Raw genomic sequence first — 5,560 nt, 5'->3', positions numbered from 1 at the left:
TTGTGGAGACCAGTCGTGCAAGACATCTTAACTGCAGCTGAAAAAAGGTGCATGATTACAGCAAGTGAGTGGCGGTTCCCCAACTCACCCACGTCCCTCCATTTAACCTCCTAGTTGACAAGTTTCAATGGCTTTACTAGCTTGCACTGAGGAATACTCTTACATAAAAAGGCAATGGTTTGGATTCCTGTAAGAACACACTATCTTCACTGAAAGAGTCAATTACTAAGATTGGGATTAGGTCAAAAGGAAATGCGTGCCATCTAGCTATGTACTTCCCAACTGGCAAGGTAAGGAATAGTGTCGACCCCCACCTATTCGTGGCTCCAGATTCATGGACTCACCGATTTGCGGATTTCTCTATGGAACATATAGCCTATACACATTATTCACAGAAAATTCGCCTATTCGCAGTAACTTTCACTGAGAAATACTCACTAGTTACTGCATTGTCATATCACTTTCATGACTAAATGTACTCTTTGTGAAAAAACTAATAAAATACTCAGGTATAAGCATTTTTACAGGGCTTTTTTGTGTTTGAACTATCTGAATAGGAAGTTCCAAGTGTTTTTTGAGGGGTTTTAAGTATTCGCGGATTTTAGCTATTCGCAGGGGTTAAGGTACACATCCCATGCATATACTGGGGGTTGACTCTATGGCAGTTAGGACTCAGTGTGGCAGGTTAGGGTTAAATGAATTTCTGCAATTCAACTTTATCGTGCTCAAGGTCATGTCAAGATGAAGGGTATGCAGGGCACCCCAGTGAATAAGTACCCTGAGTCAATGCTTAGGTTAGGCCAATACTGGCAGGTACACCCTTTGGCACCTTGGCAATTAGGACACAGTTTGGAAAGTGAGATGAATTTCTGTAAATCATCTTTATGACTTATGGTGCTCTAGGACATCAGGATGGGGGGGGAGGGGGGTTTGCAGGGCACCCTAGCCAAGTAAGCACCCCGAGTCAAAGGTTAGGTTAGGTCAACATTCCTAGGTACGCCCTTGGCAATTAGGACTCAGTGTGGAAGGTGAGATGAATTTTTGTAATTCATCTTTAAAATTTATGGTAGAATAGATTAGAATACAGAATTTAGGCCAAAGACCAAGCACTGGAACCTATGAGGTCATTCAACGCTGAAAGGAAAACAGAGAGTATGAAGGTTTGAAAGTTGTTACAGGAGGACAACCTCACAGTTGCACTATGAAACAATTGTTAGAGAGGATGGAGAGTCAGATGGAAGAAAAACAATATGAACGGAGGTACAGTAAATATTCCGACTCATTCAGAATAAGTATAACATTTCAAATTGTAAAGTTTTCGTCGCCTAAACGGTTTGAAATGTACTAACCTAATCGTAGTCAAAGTTTTATGCTACAACACCCTGGCTACTTCAACTATAATATTCTAACTCAATCAAAACCATAATGCGTTGTGTATATATATCTAAAGCATAACTGGTACAAACTTACTGTTAGGTCAAATGGCGCATTCGATATTCTTAGCCTGAATTGAGCTTGGGACTGGCGTGAGCACAATTTCTACTTCGTAACCCTCATCCAAAGCACACCCCAAGACATTCTCCTTACATTTAAATATTCATATCTCTCGAAAGGAAACCTCCCTAAATGACCTTTAAGATGAAAAGGAATAATTAAGTGGATTTGAAGGCACCGACAACTATGACTGCACTTCCTGAGTCCTTACTAGGTACAGCTACACTGCACCAAAGCTGTAACGAGACTGCCTCTCACGACAGTCTTTGACCAACACCTGAACCAACAAACAGCCGATGACCAATACTTAAGCGTTATTATATGTATGCTTACAATTAAATACATGAAACAGTCAAGCACAATGCTTTTTGCACCTAAATACAAACAACAAAACATAACAGCCTTCTTCTTCTTAATACGCGTTTCCACTTTACATAAATTTAGAAAGAATACATAAAACTAAACCACAATTTGCGGAAAAGTACAATCTCTCTTGTCGAAGTTTCGACAGTAAAAGGAATGAAAGGGGTTGCATCTAGGAGCTGAAGGGACACTGCAAACACCTTAAGTAAAGCCTACAATGCACCTTGTGAGGTGCACTGCTGACAATACCCCTACATGGATGATTTATGGTGCTCAGCATCACGTTAGGATGAGGGTGTGCAGGGCACCCCAGCCAGGTAAGTTCCCCCGAGTCACTGGTTAGGTTAGGTCAATACTATCAGATATGCCCTTAGCATCTTGACAGTTAGAACTCATTGTGTGCAGTGAGGGTGAGATGAATTTCTGTTAATCACCTTTATATCTATTAATCATCTTTATGATATATGGTGCTAGAGGTCACATTAGGATGGGGGTTGTGCAGGGCACCCCAGCCAGGTAAGTACCTTGAGTAAAAAGGTTAGGTTAGGTTAGGTGAGGTTGAATCCTTGTATCTTTCTCCAATATTTTGGGGAAATAGGTTAGGTTAAATGGCTAAAACAGGATGGGTTTGTCCACCAGCTATGCAATGACGTCATTCTAGATCGGAATGCACCTCTGCATCTTACTCTAGACTTTTACAGTGCTCTAGATCTAATTGCACGGAGCAGTCCGAGTAAGGACTTGGTGCCCTAGATTAGGTCAAGGAAAATTTGGTTAGGCCTAATTGCCTATGTACACCTGAAAATGTTCTTGCAACACTTTTGGGCTTCAAATATTTATGGCTTAGGCTAAGCCTATGCATTTCCTATCTTTCTGATTCACTGCACTCGTTTTTGGATTTCCCCTACCCAAAAAACCATATCCAACAGGGGTGTCCCATAATAATGGGGTATGTGGATGAAAGGATGCAAAAAATGGTTGCTCGCACCCACAACAGGTTAGGTCTAGCGGTCAGAAATCCATGAAACGAAAGACGTGTAACAAGTTCAAAACTATACAGAACACTTAAACTACTATCTGTCTGGGAATTAAACAAAATAATTGTATTTGAATACATCATTTTTCATTAGATTAATATTTCAAATGCCTATTATATGTAAATAAAACGGTATCTCTCAGTTCGTACCACATTAAGATTATCTCTCAAGGTCTCTACAGAGGTCGTCCCTGAATAAGACAGGTCTTACTTAAAAACCAAAAGAATGGGCTAAAAATATTTACCTTTTCGTCACGACGTTCCTTAATCACGACGAACATCGAAGAATCGAGATAATAACGTCGGCATATTACAAAATCGCCGTTTTTGGCAAGCCTGGACCGTGACAGATATGCCACCTAGACCTAATCCCGGGGACACCATTATTTATCAAGAACAATTATTCACTTTTCAGGAGAAATCAGTGTTTAATCGGCATTTCGGATTCTTCTACTTCGTGGCGATAAATGCATAAAAGCAGAAAATGAACAGTTAAAAGTCAAAATTCACAACGAAACTCACTAGGATAAATTCACAAACAGAAAGAAACTCAGCTTAATCGCAATGACGTCACGTGACTGAGCGACGTTCATTTTGATTCTTTGTCAGTCTTTAGTCGATACAAGCCACACACACACACACACACAAGTTAAAATAATAAGTCTTCAGGGAAAACTAATTGCAGTCCTCGAAAAAACTAATTGCAAGTCCTCGGGATTTCCAGGGGAAAACTAATTGCAATGACGTCACGTGACTGGGGTGACGTTCATTTTGATTCTCTGTCAGTCTTTAGTCGATACAAGCCACACACACACTTGTTAAACTAATCTAAGTCTTCGGGATTTCCAGGAGAAAACTTCTGAATCCTCCGGGACTCCAGCCTCCAGGAAAGACTGCGGGAAATAGGATTTCATGTCTTCGTCCCATTACTGTACAGGTATACTTCGCTCAGCATGTGCAACAAATCCGAAATCTCCAAGCTCCAGCACTCTCTCTCTCTCTGTTGGGGTCAGGACATCGTGGGTGTCTTGACCCTGGGGGATGCTGGCACCTGTTTGCAGCTGGGTGGACTAATTAGAGGTGACTCGGGGTTGCCTCCAGTTTGACACTTGCTAAGCCATCAGCTGTGTGGGTGCTGGCGTTTCCATGGTGGTGTCTTGACCCTGGGGAATGCTGGCACCTGTTTGCAGCTAGGTGAACTGGTTGCAGGTGACTGGGGGTTGCTTCCAGTTTGCCACTTGTTAATCCATCAGCTGTGTGTGGGTGCTGTCGTCTCCTGGGGTCGGGACATGGTGAGTGTCTTGACCCTGGGGGATGCTGGCACCTGTTTGCAGCTGGGTGGACTGGTTGCAGGTGACTGGTGGATGCTTCCAGTTTGACACTTGCTAATCCATCAGCTGTGTGTGGGTGCTGGGGTCCCCTGGGGTCAGGACATGGTGGTGTCTTGACCCTGGGGAATGCTGGCACCTGTTTGCAGCTGGGTGGACTGGTTGCAGGTGACTGGGGGTTGCTTCCAGTTTGCCACTTGTTAATCCATCAGCTGTGTGTGGGTGCTGGCGTCTCCTGGGGTCAGGACATGGTGAGTGTCTTGACCCTGGGGGATGCTGGCACCTGTCCGCAGCTGGGTGGACTGGTTGCAGGTGACTGGTGGATGCTTCCAGTTTGACACTTGATAAGCCATCAGCTGGGTGTGGGTGCTGGCGTCTCCTGGGGTCAGGACATGGTGGGTGTCTTGACTCTGGGGGATGCTGGCACCTGTTTGCAGCTGGGTGGACTGGTTAGAGATGACTGGGGGTTCTTTTCAGTTTGCCACTTGCTAATGCATCCAAATACTTTTATAAAAGATAAATATCGATCTTTAAAACTTTAATGAAAACCAACAACTTGGAGAACAAATATATTAAAAATCACGTGCATTTTCTGAGCAACAGGCTCCTTCTTCTGAAACTGTACGTGGTTTTGAGTATATATTTGTTCTCCAAGTTCGATACCGATCTGATTATGAAGTATTTGTTCTCAGATTTTTTTTTTAAGTTTTCAAAGTTCGACACTGACCTGTTATCGTAAGTACTTGTTATCCATTTTATGTTTTTTTCTACGATCCACATACTTTTTTTAAATATTGAATCCGCTGGGAAACATGAAACCAAACAAACAAAAAAAGATTTACACGCACATGGGCCTGTATACCGTTCAAATGTGTCAGGGTGCCATTGAACCATTCATTTTATGTATTGACGTAATACTGATACACCATGCAAGTACTTTGCAATCAATTTCAATGTGCCTTGTTAGTGTAATATCAACCTGAATAACTTTCATATTTAATAATGCGCGTAGGCCTGTAATTTTGCACTACAGTATAATTAACGTACGAAAATGACCGGTATCTATCTCACAAAATTGGTGAACAAAGTCAGGCGTCAGAATCTTATCCATTACAATTTGAAAAACATGTCGTAAATATGTTTCCATCGTCCTTCAACAACTCAGTTCTTTAGACAGCAGCGGAGCGTTGAATATAAAATATAACTCGTGGAACCACCAATGACACGAAAACTTCTCCAAAAGGTGGTAAAAATAAGCTGAACTTGAAACTGGATGTTTATTATAAATACCCACAAGTAAGATCACCGAAAAGTCCAGTTACAGGAAACGAACACATTC

The sequence above is a fragment of the Macrobrachium rosenbergii genome, chromosome 14, assembly GCF_040412425.1.
Source record: "Macrobrachium rosenbergii isolate ZJJX-2024 chromosome 14, ASM4041242v1, whole genome shotgun sequence".
In the NCBI taxonomy this organism is placed as follows: domain Eukaryota; kingdom Metazoa; phylum Arthropoda; class Malacostraca; order Decapoda; family Palaemonidae; genus Macrobrachium; species Macrobrachium rosenbergii.
The sequence above is the reverse complement of the archived record's forward strand: the minus strand, read 5'-3'. Positions refer to the sequence as shown.